Genomic DNA, 24,193 nt, shown 5'->3' with positions numbered 1-24,193 from the left:
ACTTTTGACGGCCATTTTGAAATTTTGTGCTTCTTTTTTTCAAGTTTCTTACAAACGCATTACGACATAACTATATGCAGTCATCACATGCATAGTTCCTAAGAAGGGTAACTCTTATAATGATATGATAATAATAATGATAAAATCATATATATATAATATGGTTTATATTAAAATCTTTTTCTGTTAAAAAATGCTATTCTTAAAAAAAACATTTTACATTGCTAAAATGATATCTTGACCTTGAACAGTCTAATGTAGGTAGACGGCGGTTTGCCGTAAGAAATTGTAAGATTGTGCAAAAGTTTCCTTGTTAAATTCTATGGTCGTTTGAATTTTTTTAATACAAATTGATTGACTTCACCTAATATAAAGGCTTCTTTTGTGATAGCAAACTTAGTTATACAAGTTTTTATTTCCTAGGATTGTAATAAGATGTTTCAAGCTGTGAAATTTCTTCTTGGCACCATTAAAGATGTTTAGATAAAGGCAGCAGTAGTATACCACTGTTAGCAAATCATAAATTGATTGAGAAAAAACCTGGTTTTATTCAACATGTTCAAAGTTATAATGTAAAAAAAAATTCTTTTATCATTTAAAGTTAGAAGTATTGTAAAAACTTAATATCTGTTACAAATAACAAATGTTTGGAAATATCTTTTAATGGTTGAAGAAACGCATAATAAAATTAACGGTATCAATTTTCTTGCACCAGATGCGCATTTCGACAATACATGTCTCTTCAGTGATGCTCGTGGCCAACATATTTGAAATCCAAAGCTTATATAAAAGATGAAGAGCTATAATCCAAAAGGTCCAAAAAGTATAGCCAAATCCGTGAAAGGAATCAGAGCTTTGCATGAGGGAGATACATTCCTTAGTTTATAATAATTTCTATCATTTTGTTACAGAAGGAGGGTTGGGATCCCCATCACATTCTTTATGCATGTGCCTGTCCAAAGTCAGGAGCCTGTTATTCAGTGGTTGTCGTTTGTTTGTGTAACATGTTTGGTTTTCATTCATTTTTTTGTACTAAAGTTAGGCCGTTAGCTTTCTCGTTTGAATTGTTTTGCATTTCGGGGCCTTTTAAAGCTGAGTCTGCGGTATGTGCTTTGATCCGTGTTGAAGACCGTACGGTTACCCGTACGGTTACCTGTGGCACAATTGCGAATTATTATCAGTTTAAAACAAAAATTGAGAACAAGAAATTTAAAGATTTTACTTAAGAAAGGAGATGTAACGATATATATATATATATATATATATAGATTGCCTAACAATGTAATTTTAACACACTATTTAGTATGTAAATATAAGAATGTTTAAAATATTTACAAAATGATGAAAATAAACGCAATATTTCGCTAGACCAACTAGCTTTATCAAGCGTGCATCTATCCAGGTGAAATCGGATGTAGATGATAAGAAACTTTTGCAGCTCAACGTCTGTGTTGCACTGAACTGCCTTCAAAATAAGAAAATTTTTCAGCTCAATGTATATGACCTCTTGCATTTAGCTGCTTTGAAAATAAGAAAATTTTGCAGCTCAATGTACATGTTGCACTTGGATTTAGCTACCTTAAAAATACATAATTGGTTGTTGAAGTTAGCAACGTCCATTGGCCAATATTACGGGATAAAAAGGACGATGCTTTGTTTTAAATTATTCTTTATCTTTCCTGTATCTTTTTTCGTCTTTTTCGTTAAGACCATCAGGTTCTAAAGTGTGGAGTTGGTAGATCCAAAAGTTTTCTCTTCTCCTTCTCGCCGTGGTGTCCCATTCGGTGTTGACTTCTATAATTTGGAAAGTGACATTATCAAAAGGATGTTTCGTTGAACGAAGATGTCTTGTGAGAGGACAGTTTTTGTTGGTTTTGTACGATGAACGATGGTTATTGAGCCGAATATTAAATTTGTCCATTGTTTCTCCCACATACTGAATGCCACAAGTGTCACATGTTAATATATAAATTGAGTTCTCCGTTTTACAGTTGGAATTAGAGTAGATGGTATAATTTTGTTTAGTAACGGAGCTGATGAAAGAACTGCTTGTATTGGCAGCTTTACAACACAAACAATTCCTTCGACCACATTGTTTGTAGCAACCGGGCGATGGATTAGGCTGCTTGGTTAATACAGATGTCACTAATTTGTCACGGATGTTTTTAGGTCTTCTGAAGGCCATGACTGGTGGTGAAGAAAATACTTTTTTTAGATTTAAATCATTTTCTATAATTTTCCAATGCTTCTGAACAATGGATGACACATTTTTAAAATCAGGATGGTAAGTGAGTACAAGGGGTGTTCTGTTAGCTGCATTATTCTTATCTTTGTACTCAAGAAGTTCTTGGCGACTAGTTTTGTTTGCTCTTTCGAAAGCGCTATCAATAATGTTGTTATTGTATCCTTGAACAACTAGATGTTTACGAAGTTGTCCAAGTCTAGCATTTTTCGTATTTTCAGTAGAGCATATTCTCTTGATTCGCAATGCCTGGCTGAATGGGATACCACGGGAGCAGTGTTTAGGATGGCAACTTTTAGGAGAAAGGAATTGATGTTTGTCCGTTTGTTTGGTATGAAGGTCCGTTATAATGGTTCCGTTCTTGATGTAACTCGTAGTATCGAGGAAGTTTATTTTCTCCATAGATGATTCATATGTAAATTTTATTGAATGGTGGAAAGAGTTGCAGTGTTCTAGAAATTCATTAAGATGTTCTTGTGAATCTGTCCATTTGAAATCAATATCGTCAATGAATCGGAACCATGATAAGGGCTGATATGGAGCACTAGCCAAGAGGCGTTTTTCAAGTTGGCCCATAAATATGTTGGCATATGACGGGGCCATTTTTGTGCCCATACTAGTACCGTCTATCTGGAGATAGTGTTTTTCATTGAAAGAGAAGTTGTTATTCTCCAGTACTAGTTTCAGAAGTGTAACAAGGCACTCAGTAGGAGGATTTTTTTCACTACGAGTGTTCCATGCCTCTTCACAGGCTGCTATTCCTTCGTCTTGTGGAATGTTGGTATATAAAGAAGACACGTCCATGGATGCAAGTATAGTATTGCTTGGTAAAGGATTGAGGCTTTCAAAATGGAAAGCCTCAATCCTTTACCAAGCAATACTATACTTGCATCCATGGACGTGTCTTCTTTATATACCAACATTCCACAAGACGAAGGAATAGCAGCCTGTGAAGAGGCATGGAACACTCGTAGTGAAAAAAATCCTCTACTGAGTGCCTTGTTACACTTCTGAAACTAGTACTGGAGAATAACAACTTCTCTTTCAATGAAAAACACTATCTCCAGATAGACGGTACTAGTATGGGCACAAAAATGGCACCGTCATATGCCAACATATTTATGGGCCAACTTGAAAAACGCCTCTTGGCTAGTGCTCCATATCAGCCCTTATCATGGTTCCGATTCATTGACGATATTGATTTCAAATGGACAGATTCACAAGAACATCTTAATGAATTTCTAGAACACTGCAACTCTTTCCACCATTCAATAAAATTTACATATGAATCATCTATGGAGAAAATAAACTTCCTCGATACTACGAGTTACATCAAGAACGGAACCATTATAACGGACCTTCATACCAAACAAACGGACAAACATCAATTCCTTTCTCCTAAAAGTTGCCATCCTAAACACTGCTCCCGTGGTATCCCATTCAGCCAGGCATTGCGAATCAAGAGAATATGCTCTACTGAAAATACGAAAAATGCTAGACTTGGACAACTTCGTAAACATCTAGTTGTTCAAGGATACAATAACAACATTATTGATAGCGCTTTCGAAAGAGCAAACAAAACTAGTCGCCAAGAACTTCTTGAGTACAAAGATAAGAATAATGCAGCTAACAGAACACCCCTTGTACTCACTTACCATCCTGATTTTAAAAATGTGTCATCCATTGTTCAGAAGCATTGGAAAATTATAGAAAATGATTTAAATCTAAAAAAAGTATTTTCTTCACCACCAGTCATGGCCTTCAGAAGACCTAAAAACATCCGTGACAAATTAGTGACATCTGTATTAACCAAGCAGCCTAATCCATCGCCCGGTTGCTACAAACAATGTGGTCGAAGGAATTGTTTGTGTTGTAAAGCTGCCAATACAAGCAGTTCTTTCATCAGCTCCGTTACTAAACAAAATTATACCATCTACTCTAATTCCAACTGTAAAACGGAGAACTCAATTTATATATTAACATGTGACACTTGTGGCATTCAGTATGTGGGAGAAACAATGGACAAATTTAATATTCGGCTCAATAACCATCGTTCATCGTACAAAACCAACAAAAACTGTCCTCTCACAAGACATCTTCGTTCAACGAAACATCCTTTTGATAATGTCACTTTCCAAATTATAGAAGTCAACACCGAATGGGACACCACGGCGAGAAGGAGAAGAGAAAACTTTTGGATCCACCAACTCCACACTTTAGAACCTGATGGTCTTAACGAAAAAGACGAAAAAAGATACAGGAAAGATAAAGAATAATTTAAAACAAAGCATCGTCCTTTTTATCCCGTAATATTGGCCAATGGACGTTGCTAACTTCAACAACCAATTATTGTATTTTTAAGGTAGCTAAATCCAAGTGCAACATGTACATTGAGCTGCAAAATTTTCTTATTTTCAAAGCAGCTAAATGCAAGAGGTCATATACATTGAGCTGAAAAATTTTCTTATTTTGAAGGCAGTTCAGTGCAACACAGACGTTGAGCTGCAAAAGTTTCTTATCATCTACATCCGATTTCACCTGGATAGATGCACGCTTGATAAAGCTAGTTGGTCTAGCGAAATATTGCGTTTATTTTCATCATTTTGTAAATATTTTAAACATTCTTATATTTACATACTAAATAGTGTGTTAAAATTACATTGTTAGGCAATCTATAATTTTATTTGTGTAATTGAATTAATCTCTGTACTGATTAATCCACACTCCCATAGATTTGTATGTCATGTGCTGCTATTTATAGGCACTTATATATATATATATATATATGTTTATGATGCGCCCCATATATTAGCACTGATATTGATGACGTTGTACACGTAGATGATGTAACTTTTCGGAATTATACTTGTGTGCCTAAACTAATTTGGACTTCTTATTGCTCTCATATCGTAGGAATAACGATACATGGTGTCAGATGTGGGATTCGAACCCACGCCCACATTCATTTTTACATGAGTATAAGACCAGTCGATCATAAGATAATCAAAATCCCTACACCAGACTTGATGACTGATTGTTCAAATATACATTAAGATCTGACATTACTTAAACACGAAACTTTTAGGTCGATTATAACCATGTATATCCTCATATGGAGTTTCTTAATTGTTTGCAAAAATTTAGATTTTACCAGTCTTTAAAACAAAAGGAAGTTGTATTTTATTTTTATAAGTTGTTAAAAATTGCCAAATTTAGCAAGGATTATTCATGAAGAACACTTTTTGATTGCAAAAAAGTCTTACATTAATTGCAAATCCGTCTCGAAACTAATTAAGCTAGAAACGAACCACACCAAACATGGGTGTTGAACTCCGATGCTCCGGAAGAGAAAGCAGATTCTGCTTTATATGTGACACCAGTCGTTTTGCTCATGTACGTACATACCCGGTGATTAGTCGTTTTGTATAATTTCAAATAGCGACAATTCGAACATAATTATTCGTCTTCATATTTGAAATGGATATTCAATAACGGTAAACCAGTTCGTGATTGTGTCCGTAAAATTAAGAGACAATTTCAACTTTACCACTTGGAACTCTTGATGCAACAGCGTCTTTGTAAGTAGCAACCATCTATCAAGGAAATAATTACAGAAATTAGAAGCCCTTGAATGCCGTATAAAAATCGAGATATATACCCCACAAGCAGGTATGCTGGAATATTTTGACATATACATGGAAAGTTCACAATTGGTAATCAAATATCATCTTGTTTGTCTTCCAATTTTGTGTTTAACAGACCTTTGTAGTCAATTCCTAGATGTAAGTCAAGTTATGAAGCAGACTCAACTGTATCTGTTGAATCCTTGATCTCAGGTTTGAAGGGATGGTATGGGTGCATTCAACAATCACCAAACGTTTAATTACATTGTATAAAGGTGTAGAAAGTAAAATTAGAAAAATACTGAACTCCGAGGAAAATTCAAAAAGTAAAGTCCCTTATTAGTTGGCAAAATCAAAACCTAAAACACATCAAACGAATAATTAACAACTATCATATTCATGACTTGATACAAGCAAATCATTCAAATAAGCTTGAATATAATAGTTTATTTTAGAAAAATCGAACGTTTCTTTATTATAAGTCCAAATTTATGATACATGTAATCAATGATCTGGGAATTTAAGAATGATGATTTGTTGAAATGTAAGCGAGCAGGCTTATAAGAACTAATTATAAAAACAAGTGTGTTACCTTTAAAAATATATTGTATAACACTTAATGTGTTATGTATTATATTGTGTTTGTAATATTGATTAAATTTACTGTTATTTTATTGACGCTGAACTGTCTTTCATTGTGTTAATTGGTTCAATTTATACGTCATTATTATATATTCAAGAATTCTTAGACAACGGAAAAGTATGTTTGTAACAAGAATAGCTTGTCTTCTTATTCCTTTTGTATACACAGTGGATAGTGCAGCTATAAACACAACAAAATTTGATTTAAAGTCATCTAAAGGGATCGTTTCAACAAAATTAATTTAACGGGATGTGATCGTCAAATCTTTGATGGAGTGCGCTTCTCAATGCAGCTGTTATGATTTTTGTGAAACAGCAAGTTTCGATTCTGTGACGACGTCGTGCAACCTCTCTACGTCATGCAATCCGGAAACACTGGTCTCACCAAGTGCAACATTCATCAGAAAACGCAGCAAACGAGGTTTGTACATTTTATTAGAATTGTATTCTTTTTTAATTTAGCAAAAACATCTTATCTTTTATTTGTTTTTATCTTTTATTTGATTTTATCTTTCATTTGTTTTTATCTTTTATTTGTTTTTATCTGTATCTTTTTCTTTGTTTTTATCTTTTATTTGTTTTTATCTTTTATTTGTTTTTATCTTTTAATTGTTTTTATCTTTTATTTGTTTTTACATTTTACCCTTTGACAAAATATTTTTGTCTCGCTTGCGACGGAAGTAGCAAAAGTAGCAGAATACGAGACATAAGGGTAACAATACAGCGGTGGCGACGGTGGCGACGGTAGCGACGGCGGCGACGGTGACGACACAAACTGTTCGTTAAAAGCTTACATTTCAGAAGGTAGACGCTTCATACCTTTTTTCACAAAAAAACCTTATGTTACGAAGTTTCCGTTTGTCATTTGTCCATTGTCCTTGAGTCAATTTCAATAGTTCATTGACTACTTGAAATAGATTTTTTTCGTAAAGTAAAATACTCACTTATTATGAATAATAGGATAACTGTATGTGGTATACGTTTTATATGTCCGTCAAATAAAATTCAGCTGAATCTCAACCTCATTTTCTTGATGAGGGATCAAGGTTGAAGTTACGTGGTCAAGTCCGTATCTCAGAGACTACAACCATTAAGTCACCCATGTTTGGCGTATGGAATAGTTGTAAGTTGTAAGTTGTATCTGACCTTGATCATAATTTAAGTTATATTTTCAACGAATAAACAGGCATTTCCTTAAAACAAAAATATCAGGTAAGTCTGTTCCATAATCCTTATTTACTCTTTATTAGTATAAAATAGTTATTGTACCACTGTTGTTTCTTAATATTATCAAATCTATTTTGCTCTCATTTTGTGTCTATGTTATATCAGTTTTGGTTTGACATGATTGTGCTGTCTATAAAAAAGAAGATGTGGTATGATTGCCAATGAGACAACTGTCCACAAGGGACCAAAATGACAATACAGTATAAGAAATAGATCATGAATCATGATAATAGAATAACACAAGCAAAAAACCCCTTACTGTAAAAAATATAAGGGCATACACTACTACTAAATACCTATTTAGCCATATACCAACAGTCCAGCAGCAGTAACAGAAATATACCAAATATGAAAGGCACTACCGTCGCATTTTCAAAATACAAAATAAAATCTTTCAAATATATTCAGTTTTATCTACAGACTGTTCCATACACAATGCCTTTAACGTACAATATCGTGTATCATTTGAACACCTTATTGGATTAATTCTCTGCGTTTTAGTTCATAAAAACAAAAAGTGACAAAGAAACCATGATTTTTTTCTTAATTAAGACTAGAAAAATACAAAACTATAGGGTATAATATCTGTTCCAGACCGTATGAGTATTTGGTCTAGTACGAGCTAGACCATACATGTATTTGGACCATAATGATTAATTTTAGACAACAGTTATCCAAATTTTTTATTGAGATTTACAAATAAATATTATTAAATGAATAAAATTAGATGAATAAAGTGAACAAGTGAACATTCAATGAGTTGAAATTAAATAAATGGCTTTTTGATTCCTATTTTGGCATTCTCGTATAGGGTGACAATAATGTCTTGCTGCCACAAGAAACGTCAGAATTTTTACATTAACATTTTTTATTCATGCATGTGCTTTTGGTTTTGCATCTCTTTCTACCAAGAGAAAAGCTTGTTTTGCAGCAGCATGTCATGAAATTCCTTCAACAAGTACACAGCTGGTTTTTGTAGTAAAAAATCCTAAATATTCTAAAACTTTTCTTCCAGTATCATATTTACTTTAGATAACTTCAATTTTAGTGAGCATATTTCAATTTCATGTATTACTGGCATACTAAATAAAGGTGATAAACAGATTAAGATAAAGTGATTTTAAATTATAATATTATCTGTATAAAAGTTGTTTTTTTCAATTACAATTAAACTTTTACTAGACTAAGTATATTATTTCTAGATTTCAGTTATGTTTATTTGTAATATACATTTGTATCTAAGAAACTTGACCAAATTCAGACAGACCGTACGCTTACAGTCCGACCGTATTCGTATTTTGAAAAAATTGTATGCATATGATCCAGAACAAATACTCATATGGTCTTAAACATATCCACCATAAACAAAAATATAATTCAAAAAATAAATAAAAGGTAATTTAATATGCCATATTTAATTTCAAACATCATCGCTTCCAATATGAATATCATAAATATGTAATAGTTAATTTCTAAAGCCTTATAACTAATTTAAGTACAACATTTGTCAGACACAATCTGATTCATAATAGGAAAGCAAATGAAGTTTGAGTGTTTTTTAAATTGCAACATTTACTCAATATTTACTCAAACTGAAATATATGTTTTCTGGTAATGCATAGAAAATGAATAATAAATATACCTGTGATTGATTTCTTTACAAACGCGTTAAATTATCTTGCATATATAAAAAAAAGATCTCATCAATGATACAAGGCTGATTATTTTGTACGCCAGACACGCGTTTCGTCTACAGAATACTGATCATTGACGATCTATTAAAAAAGTAAAGATGACAAATAAAGGCATATTTCTTTTTTAAATCTTAGTCATGGAATTTCCACATGTTAGAATATAGGTTGTTTTATTGTATTAAACATTCCTCCGATTTCTTTCCCAGACGGAAACAATTTTGTCCCTGAAATTCGTAAATTTTCTATACTATGTATAACATGTATTTTATCCTTCGTATTTGCAGCAATATCAAATCATTTATATATATGTACTGTTCTGTATTCTTAACTATATGGAAAAACACAACCAAAAACAACTATTGAATTTCGTATAAAGATGGGATCGTCCGATTATAATAAAACAAAATGTTCATCTGATGAAAATCAAATGTGTTTTGCTGCACATAACATATACCTAAAGTTATGAAATATATACCGGAAATTTTCAAAAACTTAAATATATGATGTTAGATATCTTAACCACATTATCACACTGATGTAGGAAATAAAAAGCATTGGTATCTCTGTATCGGTTTGTTTTATTTAAAATTTCGTAAAGATGTCGTCACTTTTAAAAAGTTTATATTGCCTAATTTATATGAAATGATAAACGTTAGGGAAATAACAGTTAACCTTTTCGAACGTGAATATTTAATGAAAAGTTTTGCAACGTTTGAATGATGAAGATAGAGATTAATGTTGTTCTCTTTAAAGAAACAGATACTACATTTTGTAGTAAATAAACAAAGACGACTGTTTTTCTCGAAATACACGATCTTAAGTGTTACATTTAATAAAGTGTATATATATCTTTATTTACCATAGTCATAACAACTATAGGCATACAACATATAAACTACACAAAGTATACATAGTTAGCAGAAGGAAATGTGTTAAACATATTACATCATGTTAGATCTTAATTTTTGTGCACGAAATATAAATTTACCCAAATTACATAATTCTCTAAGATTATTAGAACTCATTAATTGTATATATTTATACATAGAAGGTTTTCTCCAATGATATGGTTTTATATATACCACTTTGTTTTTCTTTGTTGAAATAGTTATTTGTTTTATAGTGATGAAGGTAATAACACGATGTTGACTGCTGTACTCTAATTTTTGACATTTTACCTATTATGTCTGTTTGTTTTGCTCACACATTGTTGTCAATATAATGGAAATCGATGCGACTGTCATACAGGTGAGAGGTTTAGCTCGCTATAAAACAAGGTTATATCCTCTCATCATGCTCATTACGCAAAAAAAAAACACAAAAAAAAAAATCAAAAAAAATAAGCATAATGGTTTACATTGTATTTACTATTGTTGATTGCAATTTATAAGCGACACTAGGCGATTTTCTGAATAAGTAATCAATCTTTGTATGTTCAACTTAAGAAATCAAACAAGTTGCAATATCTACTTTCGTTTCAATCCACCCTTTTCTACATGAAGAAATGTCTGTACAATTCAGGAATATGACAGTTGTTATCCATTCGTTTGATGAGGTTGAGCTTTTGATTTTGCCATTTGATAAGGGAATTTCTATTTTGAATTTTCCTTGGAGTTCGGTATTTCTGTTATTTTTCTTTTTAATAAATGTTGCGTAGTCATCACCGGAGTATTAATTCGATTTTAGGTTTATCTATCTATAAAACCAGGTTCAATCCACCATTTTCCACATAAGAAAATGCCTGTACCAAGTCAGGAATATGACAGTTGTTATCCATTCGTTTGATGTGTTTGAACTTTTGATTTTGCCATTTGATTGGGGACTTTCCTTTTTGAATTTTCCAGAGTTCAGTATTTTTGTGATTTAACTTTTTTTTTCGAATGTGATATTTTCAAAGTTTAAACTGAAATAATATGTGACAGTTAAAGTACGAAATGATTAACGTCATGCCTGTTGATAAATTTATTAAGATATATACTTAGATCGCGATCAGTTTTGCAAAGGTAATTGGAAGTTCATATATGGATGTGTGCCGACAGATATTGTATTTTTAACACATTATAGACTTTGAACTAGCTTTTAGTAACAGTGAGTACTCTCAGATCTGTACTTTGTGGATTTTGGGTTTTGTTAGGATTTTTATATGCTTTGTATCGATCTGATGACTTACTTAGTAAGCCTTGTTAAACTGATTTTTATAGATTGTTCTTCTGTTGTACTGGTAGGGAGAGAGATTGGAGCCGGCCAACCTGTTTAACACCGACACATTCTGTATGTACCTGTTCCAAGTCAGGACTCGGGCCTGTAATTCAGTGATTGTCGTTTGTTGCTGTTTATTATATTAAATTTGCGTTTATTGTGTTGTACATGAATCAGGCCGCCTGTTTTCTCGTTTGAATTGTTTTACATTTGTCATTCCGGGGCCTTTTGAAGTTTACCATACGGTATGGGTTGTGCTCATTACTGAAGGCCATACGACGACATATAGCTGTAAACTTCTATATCATTTGGTCTATGGTGGAGAATTGTCTCATTAGAAATTATACCACATCCTCTTATTCTAATACATTTTTTTTATTTTTCTTATCTAATGCGAAGCAAAAGTTGTTCTTTGAAGCGTACATCATTAAGAGTTTATGTAGGGAAAATACCAAACTCCAAGGTATATTCAAATAAAGAAAGTCCATTAAAACTGTCAAAATTAAACGCTTTCAACGAACAAAACAAGTGAAAACAACTGCCGTATTCCTGACCTAGTTCCGATGAAAATGGTAGGTTAAACCTTGGTTTATAGCTAGCTAAACCATCATCTTGTATGACAGTTGTATATATTCCGTTATACTGACAATCGGTCGAGCAACTCAAACAGGCATAACAGATTAAGGTAGAAATGAACTGGATCCAGCAGCTACTTTCCGATTAACTTTTTGAGAAAGAGGACGAGACGTTCTTTGACAAAACCGTGGCTCAATAATTTTGTGCTAAGACACCGATGGCGTTTTACAAAGGCTGAGTATTATCTACTCCAGGATGTTTGCGCTACCTGTATCGGCGTTAAATAAAACAATGAAGGTACTTAACTTAAATTTGCCGTAACCCGAATTACTTCAAAACAATTCAGTTTTCTGGCAGAAGTTTGATCGCCAAAATCAAAACAAAGACGTAGAAAATGATATTTGCAGATTTTCTTCAAAACACACGATCAATATCATAAACACTTGAAAAAAATGAAAACAACACACATAAATTTAATGCGTCTGAAGCGCTTCTCTGGATTTACCTTCATAAGGAACGCTCAAAGCCGAATATTTGAAAGCCAATGATGTATAAATTTGAACTTACTTTGAACTCTCATAAACTTCGTCTTTTTGATACGAACAGCTTGTTTAAATTCCTTTCCAAATTGATAGTTACTAGTTTGTAGAACATTTCGTGCAAATAATTGAAATTAAGGTTGCATGTCTCAACAACAAAAACCCTTTATATATGCAATAATCACCACATGATCCTAAGTCAGAATATTTGGAATTGTCAAAACTATGCAAGAGACAAAAACAGTTTAGATTGATTTTAGTAGAATGTTTGATTTTTGACAAAGTTAAATTGTTAAAACCGCCATTGTGTTATTGTTCTATGATCATTTTTGTATTTTTGGCTTTCATATTTGCTTATGCTTTGTCTATATGCCCTTTTGTGTTTCTTTGATAAATAATGACGTGGCTCCTTTTTAGAAGAAATTCACAACAAACAAGGGAAATCTCGAATTTAGATTATTTAGAGGATTTGCCTAAAAGAATTATAGACTATATTATGTTCATACTTTGAACGACAAAATTATTTTATATATACCTGTGTGACGTTTACATGCAGATCAACCGATGTAAGTCAAACGTGCGATTCTACGTCAGAGTTAATGTTAAGCTAACCATGTGCCTGTCAGGGTAATGATTCGGTCCCAGTACTTAAAATCTTCCAATCCTTTATGAGTGGATTTAACATAGATGCCTTTTGGTGCATCTTTTGTTACATATCTGTTTATTTTGATAGTGATTAAGATTAAAACACAATGTTGACTGCTGTACCTCTTATTTTTGACATTTTTACCTATTATGTCTGTTTGTTTTGTTCACGCATCGTTGTAAATTTAAAGGAATTTGATGCAACTGTCATACAAGTGAGAGGTTTAGCTAGCTATAAAACCAGGTTCAATCCACCATTTTCTACGTAAGAAAATGTCTGTACCATGTCACAATATGACAATGTTATCCATTCGTTTGAGCTTTTGAATTTGCCATTTGATTAGGGACTTTCTGTTTTGAATTTTCCTCAGAGTTCGGTATTTTTGTAATTTTACTTTTTGCACTAGCGATACTTGCTGTAACGATCATCTTGATAGTCACTTGAACATTTTTAGAATGCTAATTTCAGTCGTTCTTTCTCATAACTTTTTGGCTGTGAATACACATCTCTGCAATCTATTTTAAATTATAAACTCTTTGTTTGGACTCAGTTACATCATACTATGCACCAACATCTTAATTAGTCCTGTTGATGTCATGTTTTAGTAACTGAAACTTAACTGGTTGCCTAAAATTGGACGATCTATGCTCATTTGCTTTTAAAATCATCATAAAAAACGTTTTTGTTTTATTGTTCATAGATCACGTCATCATAAACAATTTGAAACGGATATATAACATGTACGTGCTTAAATACTAAACGACTGATTCTCGTATCTAAATATATAAAAATTGAGGATTTTGCTAGATGATTTATCTCCTTGGTCTTTCAAAAATGTATAATGTTCTGTTTTATATAAGTGCAAAAACAAATGACTGACATGAGTAAAAAATAGTACATTTACCCATTGAAATACATGTTTTTAACTGAATGTGCCAAACGCCACAATAGGTTGTCAGTTTAAAAAATATATCTAAGTTTAATCAGATATTTTTTCTGAAGCCGTAAATGTTGATATATAGACCAAATAATCTGTCTCGTGTGTGTTTACATTTGTCATTTCATAATTCCGTTTTATCATTAGGATTGTTTTTGTCCACACGGACGTGTGAACACAAAGAAAGAATTAAATAAAACTAAAAACCCAAATGATAAAACGGAAAAATAAAATGACAAATATAGATACACAAGAGACAGATAATACGGTCTAGTTGGTTTGGTACAAAAAAGGTCGTGAAATTTCCCATTAGATATTCCTCATTTACCTTTCTTTTACTATAAGAGACCAACTATATTGTGATCGTTTTAAGGATGTTATTTGATAGATTTATTATCTTTTACATTTTTCGAGTTCAAGGGTTCACAAATAGCCGTATCATACCTACTCCTTTTAGAATGTCAATTAACATAAGAATGGTCTTTATTTTTAGAATTTAAACCAATATTTGTGGCATGCAGTGGGAATGGACAGTCAGTACTGGACACTTGGAGAACGCCGTCTATGGGGAGAGAAATTGTAAACATTAATGATTCATGTAAAGCTGGACATCTCAGAAGTTCGATTATTGACCACTGGAATGGGTCGATTATTGACCAGGTACATTGAAATTTATCAAAGAGCATCTAGTACAAAACCATTGTGCCTTCAATTATGTACGGACTGAAAACACATACTAGGTGCAAAGCTAAAAAGACAATTAGTTGACCCTATAACATGTAGAAATGAAAAGAAGACAAGGGAGAATAAAAATATTTAATAATGCAAAGAAAGGCAGAAAATACCATGTTCAAAAGAAAAATGCATAAAGACATAGAATATGACACTTCAGTTAGAAATGAAATGAGTAAAGACAAAGTATCCTCCACAAAACATATATTTTCAATACATAACTAACACATGTACATGTAACATAAACATGATAAATATACATTTCATTGCAAATAATTGACATTTTTTAAAACTACAATAAGGTAAAAATGAGGTTAAGATTAAATTACTCCTGCAGACAATCTACTTTGAAGTTACAAAGAACTTATTCTATACGCATTAATTTTCTTCTAAAATGCTATTAATCTGTTAATATTTTAATTGCATAAAATACTTTTGACGTACAAAACAACTTCATTAATGTTGAAAATATAAGTATTTTGTTTAAATCAAAGGTGTTTCCATCGACAACATAGTGATGTGAAGTGAAAGAGGGGTTATTTCTTTTAATATTATGTCTGTATACTTTTTCAATATGATCAACTTTACGAACTTCTCCACATAAGCATATTTGTGACATGAAAAGTTTGCAGGCACGAGTTTTATGTAAAGTATTGTAAGCTGGAAAACAAGTGGATTGCTAACTTCAAATGTCTCGACATTAGCAGATTGGGGGTGGCGGTCTTAATCCATACTTTTTTTCAATAATTAGTCAAATGGTTTTATCATGCATTTTTCCAAAATATGATAAAAAGTATGGGTCACCGGACTAATTTTTACGCTACGGGTTGTGCAAAATTGTCAAATTTTGTATAGATTATGCATGGAAATCCAATTTTGTGTGATAAAAAGAAAGCTTCACCATATAATTTTTAAATCTTTTAAGATGAAATGTGAGAAAATAGCTCTTATAACATGCTTTCAGATAAGAAAAAGAAAAAATGGGATCACTGGACTTGTTTTCCTGCTACATATAAAAATTGGTAAATTCACAACACTTTCTAATATAAAAAATTACGTCATATTAGTTTTCTCCCCTATTATCTGGGTTATCTTACCTTATGTGGCAAAATTGAAAAAAAAAAATCAAACCAAAATATTGTGTATTTTTTAGAAGATATAGCCGTAAATATGATAAAACATTTAGTTTTCTATATCAACATGACAAGTCTTACACATAAATTATATAGTTCTCTCAAAATTTGCACATTTTATTAAAGATCTAGACCAATTGTTATCTGCTACTTCAAAATCCAAGATGGAGGAAGACACCCGAGCAACCTTAAGTGTTGTCAGCTGGAAAATAATTTGGACTATAAACTTCAAATGTAAACCTTTTTACATTTTATGTTAATTCTGTTATACTCAAATTTGTATTTCCCGTAACAATTTAACTTTTCATATAATTGAAAAATGTGTACAATATATGGTCATGAAAATGATATATTAAGATATACACTAACATTACCAAAACACATAATCTATCGTTTTTACTTCTTAATCATGTTAATACCAAGATCTCAGTCAAAAAACATTTCTGAAGTTTCCGAAAATCACACAAGGACTGGATCAAAAATATATATTTCTACTATAGATAACTAATATGGAATGAAGTTAATAATCAATGGTTTATAAATAATCTAGCCTGTCAGCTTATTTTTTCATAAAATAAAAAGTACAAACTAATGAAAGAATAACTAAGAGTGCAAACCCTGAAGTTTTACTGTCGTAAATTAGTGGGAGGTGTCTGTTGTTATGCGGCGTTTTACATGTTGTAATATACTGTTAAATTATTTATTTATGTATGTATCTGTTCTGAGTGTTCTTGCGTTTATTTGTACTATATTCCTGTCACGGAGTTTTGTCATTTTAGCGGTATTTTAAACATTGCCATATAAGCGGGAAGTTTGGCAAGCCATAAAACCAGGTTCAATTCGGGATAAAAGGGACGGCATGGTGGTAACGACACTTTGGACTGTGTCTTTCGACATTTGTGAAACAGATATTCTATAACGGTCAACTATCGTGTGATAGCGTCCGTTAAAATTCAAAACGGATGACTTTAACTTGAGACCTTTAGTTTATATCTTCTTTGTAAGCAGCAAACCTCTATCAAAGAAACTGTGATGGAAAATGAAAGCTCTTGAATATTGTATCTAAAGTAGAGATTTTCTCCATATTCAGGCGCTGATGTAATGTTGCTACGCAGAAATGTAGAGTCCACAATAAAGAAGCTGAAATTATTTCTTGTGTCGTAAAGTATTGTTTTCAACCGACCTTTATTATCATTTTCTAGATGCATGTCAAGTTTATGAAGCATACTTGACTGCATCTATAGTTCCTTTTATTGAAGTTCGATTGGAAATATGCGCTCAGAATAGTCATCAAACATTGAATTATTTAGTGAGTGGACATTATCTTAATAGCGGATCGTAAAGTTAAATGATAATGCTAGGTTCTTTAAATATTTTATAAGAAGCATCTGTATGAAGTCAGCCTTAAAATATGAATTTTCTTTGATATTGATTAGTTTAGATAATTACAATAACTTAGAAAATATAGTATAGTTAACTATCATTTTAGGTAAAAGTTGAGCTATTTTCAAATGGAAAATTGGGTGTAGGGATCTATTTCGATGGCCACCTTTCAACAAGTTCCAATTGGTTTTCTATGGAACGGCTGTGTTATAGTTCTTTCAACGACCTGACACAAACGTCTATCTCCAACATTTTCTCTATGGATGGGTAAATTATTTCATTTCTTTAGAGTAGCATGTTACCATTATAATGTCAATAATTGATTTTAAACATATTATGTTCAAATGTTAACTTGCATATATTTTATAAGTAAAATACAAGACATTTACTATCAACTAAAATATCAGCTTCATTAGTTGATACGCTAGAACATATCGAAGGGCTGGCATTTTGTCTACATAAAAATCAGCAGTTGCAGTAGCAGGGGCTTTCCGTTTTGGGTTTTCCTTTGAGTTTGGTATTTTTGTTATTTTCCGTTTTATACGAATCAAAGCTGTTCGAAGGCAACTTAAAACTTGGAATTTAAAAAATGTTAAAAACATCAAACTCTTAAAAGAAATTTGTTAATTTGCTGTTTTAGAATCTGAAGAACCACGGTAATTTCATAGTTCGTACCCCAAAAAGAAAATAACGTCACGTCATTTGTTAAATTGTCATTGTGTATGACATTTTAAACCAATCACAGCGTTTTGGTGTCCACTTTTGAAAATGTTACTCAGGATGCATTAGATTCTGAAACGGCGACTTATGGCTAAGGTATGACTAGAAAAAGGAAACCGAAGGTGTTTCCAATACATTTACATTTAATAAAGAGTACTGTAAATAGTCGTTACAATAACACTGTCTACAAGATCGAAATGCCACCCGGCAGTTGCTTCGATCCAATGGTTATAAAAACTCAACAAAAGCTAAAATAATTATAAAATCTCATACAAATATTTAGCTAAGCATATTTTTTGGGTCATTTGGAGTGCAACATAAATATGTCTTTAAATAAATGGGATAACATATATTTGTTTAATTTCTTTACACAGCGACCAAACCGTTGATCGCCATTTCTACATCAGCAGTAGTTATGGCGGCTGTTCAGAAGACACCATTTGGATGGTAGTGATTGATACGGCGGTTGCTAATTATCGCCCCTGTTTCTACGATAAATTGACCGAAAGGGAATACCCATACATATTATATGGTCCTGATCATCATACGGTTAAATTAAACGATGGTATGTTGAATACTTTTTTGCTGTTAAGTTATGGATGTTTATCATACTTAATTTTGTTTGATTTATTGTAAAGTAGCTGATATTGATTTTAAGAAAAGTATACCGAGTCTATCTTTTTACCTCTTCATATAAAAATACGAACATAGGTTTTCATTGCACTACCTGACTATAAAACTGAAGAATAAGAAAAAAAAACAAATGTAGTTCGCTGTTCGGATTTCAATAACGATTACCACAACGAGTGTACATGTGTTAGTTTTTAAATGTGACGGATGGATGAACAAAAATCAGAGAAAGCTAAAGGTATCGTATTCAACAGATTGCCATGATTAAAACGACATGCACTGGAAAACTGAATATGTGTCGGACTTTCATATAAAAGTGTGTACTCAGCCCGTCGTTGATATTCTATACCTTAGTGTATTTATTTTAAAAAGATAATCCATAAATATATAGCTGTCTCAACGCAGCAACTTCTTTACCGATTATAATGCGGAAACCATCAACTGATGCAATAAAATGAATCTTGTTATCCAGGGTAGAACTGGGAGACAGACAAATCTTAGTAAAGAAATAACTGAGTCGAAAAAGCCATTGAAAGTCTTAATTATTTCCATTGAATTTTATCAATCATAAAATACTTAAACATTTAGGGTGAAGAATTTGATTATAGGACAGAGTTATGAAAGTTAAGACGACGACATGAGATATATATAAACTAGAATTAAATTGTATTGAGAAGCATGACGACACATTAACATATTTACTCTTCTCATTTCAGGAACCTATGCAGTAGCTGATAAGATGGTGATATCACTATCGACATTTGTATAACATAAAGGGGAAATAACAATGACTAAATGCTAATATCAATATCGACAAATCGTATAAATATAAAAAAGGAAGTAGTATCATAGAGATTGTCTTCTTAAATGTATACGTAAAATAAAAAAAAAACCCTTGGAACTTTGCATTTAAGCGTACAATATACAACTTGAAAGCAGATTTGGCTATTTCAAAATTGAGTGCCAGAAAAGAAGGAATCTCATGTCAAAGTATTTTAACATGCGCTCCCTAATTTTTAAGATCATACTGCATAAGAAGTATGTATTGTTAATTTAAAACTGTAATGCTTGTCTTTGGAAAGCTTTCCCATGAGGATGTCCTTAACAGGAAATATCTTATCTAAAGGAAGATATTTTGCCGATAGTTTTTATGGTATAGTTGACATTCTGTATTTTCAACTGCATATCACTTTAAAAACAACATGTTCACCACTTTCTCTATATTTGGGGGTTTTCTTTTTAATATTCGAATCTCATTGACCTTTATTTTTAAATATCCTTGTAATTATAAGCAACAAAAAGTACGAATAACCGACAGCATGCAGCATCTGCCTACGCTAGTTTTCATATTTACAATCATGTCCCAAAATAAAAAACAAGTGCATCTCAACATGTAAAATACACAATACGACATAACACAATGCAGTCAGCACATATAAAGGTTCTAATATTGGTTACTCTATCTAAAGTAAAAGAATTTATCTATAAAGTTTATCTAAGCATATTTTTCTGTTAAAGTTTACTATACTTAAAAACACTATAATGTACTGTAAAAATCATAATCGCTCATTTGCAGCGTCTCATGAAGGAAGAACGCGATCTGCCGTAACAAATTGTAAGATTGTGTCTTTTCATTTGTTTTTATCGCTCCTAGAAAGAAAAAAAATACCAAAAATACCAAACTCAGAGTAAAATTTAAAACAGATAGTCCTAAATCAAATGGCAAAATACAAAGCTCAAAAACTAGGTAAAAGCACAACCATACTGAACTCTGAGGAAAGTTTTCATCGGAAAGTACCTAATATAATGGCTAAATCATAAGACAAAACTGACCAAATAGATGGACAACGATTGTCATATAACTGACTTGGAACAGGCATTTTCTTACGATTTTCTACGTGAATTGAACCTGGCTTTATAGCTCTAAACCTCTGAGTTGTATGACGTTCGCATCAGAATCCATTAAATTTACAATGATGCGTTAACAAAACAGACAAAATTGGGAAAAAAGGTCAAAATAGGGGTACAGCAGTCATCATCGTGTCACAATCTCAATCAGAACAAAAACAAACAAAGAGAACGGTCATCAAAGATTCGCAATATTGAACTGTTGCATTAATTTTTCGAATAACAATAGTACATTAAAACCAGGCTTTGTTCCTTGATTTTCATAATTCTGTCCGATTGACTGACCCTGCAGTAACCACGTGACAACTTAACACAGAGGTAATGCTAACATGAAATGAATGTCTGAAAGCCCACAATCTTATGCGGTTATTGCCTGAATACAGAATTTCAATACATCAAGCTACATTATACGTACGCAGGCTTAACTTTCAATCATGCAGGCAGCTCTTGGTTTTGGTTTGTTTTCTTTGGCAGACTATTGACTAAGTATAAAAAAAATGCGGTATGATTACCAATGAGACAACACTCCACAATAGACCGAAATGACACAGAAATTAACAAATATAGGTCACCGTATGGAATTCAAAAATGAGCAACGCCCATTCCGCATAGTCAGCTATAAAAAGCCCCGAAATGACAATGTAAATTATTTCAAACGAGAAAAATAACGGCCTCATTTATGTACAAAACATGTCCGAAAAACAAATATGTAGCATATAAACAATCGACAAAACTAAATAACAGGCTCCAGACTTGGGACATGCACATACATACAGAATGAAGCGGGGTTAAACATTTTAGCGGGATCCCAACCCTCCCCTAACCTAAGATAGTGGTATGATAGTCCAACATAATAACAATATATAAAAATCAGTTGAAAAAGGCTTAACTCATCAGATTGACAAAAATACAAGTGGACTTGGCCGGGTACTTGTACATCACAATAACAAAAAGACACTAAGTACAGATATGAGACTACTTGCAGTTAACTGACAGCTAGTTCAAAGCCACTAACGACTAATAAAAAAGCATGCATCTAAGACTAAATTACACTTATACACTATATATTTTCCTTGCTACAGGTCCAAATTATATGAATTCAGTTTTGATTCCTGTTTTAATGTGTATTCACCATTTTCCGAGAGTGTATGTGTATGATGACGGTTAATCTTCTGGTATGTGAAATGGCCGTTTTCTTTTGTTTTATGTTTAATGGCATTTTTTTAGTTTTTAATGTGTAATGACCGTTTCTTCTTGTTTTATGTGCAATTGTCGTCTCCTCTTGTTTTAACTGTAGTAGTCGTTTCCTCTTGTTTTAACTGTAATTGTCGTTTCCTCTTGTTTTAACTGAAGTTGCCGCTTCCTCTTGCTTTAACTGTATTGTCGCTTCCTCTTGTTTTAACTGTAATTGTCGTTTCCTCTTGTTTTAACTGTAATTGTCGTTTCCTCTTGTTTTAACTGTAAATGCAATTTTCTCTTGTTTTAACTGTAATTGCCATTTCCTCTTATTTTAACTGTAAGTGTCGTTTCCTATTGTTTAAATTGTAATTGCCGTTTTCTCTTGTTTTAACTGTTATTACCGTTTCCTCTTGTTTTAATGTAGTGTCTGTTTCCTCTTGTTTTAATGGTAATTGCCGTTTCCTCTTGTTTTAACTGTAATTACCGTTCCCTCTTGTTTTAACTGTAGTTGCCGTTTCCTCTTGTTTTAACTGTAATCGCCGTTCCCTCTTGTTTTAACTGTAGTTGTCGTTTCCTCTTGTATAACTGTAAGTGTCGTTTCCTCTTGTTTTAACTGTAAATGCCGTTTCCTATTGTTTTAACTGCAGTAGTCGTTTCCACTTGTTTTAACTGTATTGTCGTTTTCTCTTGTTTTAACTGTAATTGTCGTTTCCATTTGTTTTAACTGTAATTGCCGTTTCCACTTGTTTTAACTGTATTTGTCGTTTCCTTTTGTGTTAATTGTAATTGCAGTTTCCTCTTGTTTTAACTGTAATTGCTGTTTCCTCTTGTTATAACTGTATTTGCCGTTTCCTCTTGTTTTAACTGTAGTTGTCGTTTCCTCTTGTTTTAATTGTAGTTGTCGTTTCCTCTTGTTTTAACTGTAGTAATCGTTTCCTATTGTTTTAACAGTAGTGATCGTTTCCTATTGTTTTAACTGTAATTTTCGCTTCCTCTTGTTTTAACTGTAGTTGCCGGTTCCTCTTGTTTTAACTAAAGTTGTCGTTTCCACTTGTTTTAACTGTAGTAATCGTTTTCCCTTGTTTTAACTGTAGTAATCGTTTCCTATTGTTTTAACAGTAGTGATCGTTTCCTATTGTTTTAACTGTAATTGTCGCTTCCTCTTGTTTTAACTGTAGTTGCCGGTTCCTCTTGTTTTAACTAAAATTGTCGTTTCCACTTGTTTTAACTGTAGTAATCGTTTCCCCTTGTTTTAATTGTAATTGTTGTTTTCTTTTGTTTTAATTGTAGTGTTCGTTTCCTCTTTTTTAAACTGTAATTGCCGTTTTCTCTTGTTTTAACTGTAGTTGTCGATTCCTCTTGTTTTAACTGTAATGGACGTGGCCGGGTACTTGTACATCACAACAACAAAAAGGTACAGATCTGAGACTACTAGCAGTTAACTGACAGCTAGTTAAAGCCAATCACGACTAATAAAAAAGCATGCATCTAAGACTAAATGACCATAATGCACTATATATTTTCCTTACTACAGGTCCATATTATATGAATTCAGTTTTGATTCCTTTTTCTAATGTGTATTCACCATTTTCTAAGAGTGAATGTGTATGATGACGGTTGTTCTTCTGGTATGTGAAATGGCCGTTTTCTTTTGTTTTATGTGCAATTGCTATTTCCCCCTGTTTTATTTACATAGGCCGTTTTTTTCTTGTTTTAAGCGTAATTTCCGTTTCCTATTGTTTTAACTGTAGTTACTGTTTCCTATTGTTTTAACTGTAGTTGCTGTTTCCTCTTGTTTTAACTCTATTTGCCGTTTCTTCTTGTTTTAACTATAATTGCCGTTTCCTCTTGTTTCAATTGTAATGGCCGTTTCCGCTTGTTTTTACTGTAGTTGCATTTTCCTCTTGTTTTAACTGTAGTTGACGTTTCCTCTTGCGTTAATTGTAATCGCCGTATACTCTTGTTTAAACTGTAATTATCGTTTCCTCTTGTTTTAACTGTAGTTGTCGTTCTCTCTTGTTTTAATTGTAATTGCCGTTTCCGCTTGTTTTAACTGTGGTTGCATTTTCCTCTTGTTTTAACTGTAGTTGACGTTTCCTCTTGTTTTGATTGTAATTGCCGTTTCCGCTTATTTTAACTGTAGTTGTCGTTTCCTCTTTTTTTTACTGTAACTGCCGTTTCCT

General features: G+C 32.4%; 1 long non-coding RNA gene across 1 annotated transcript; it reads left to right on the top strand.

Moving 5' to 3' along the window:
* Positions 1-6,625: 6,625 nt before the first annotated feature.
* On the top strand, positions 6,626-18,844 carry LOC143076431 (uncharacterized). Its single transcript, XR_012978645.1, has 4 exons — positions 6,626-6,928; positions 14,819-14,985; positions 17,680-17,840; positions 18,668-18,844. It is a non-coding gene; the product is annotated as an uncharacterized LOC143076431 (long non-coding RNA).
* Positions 18,845-24,193: the final 5,349 nt, after the last annotated feature.

This window comes from Mytilus galloprovincialis, chromosome 5 (genome assembly GCF_965363235.1).
Source record: "Mytilus galloprovincialis chromosome 5, xbMytGall1.hap1.1, whole genome shotgun sequence".
NCBI lineage: Eukaryota > Metazoa > Mollusca > Bivalvia > Mytilida > Mytilidae > Mytilus > Mytilus galloprovincialis.
This window is presented reverse-complemented; position numbering and strand designations above follow the sequence as displayed.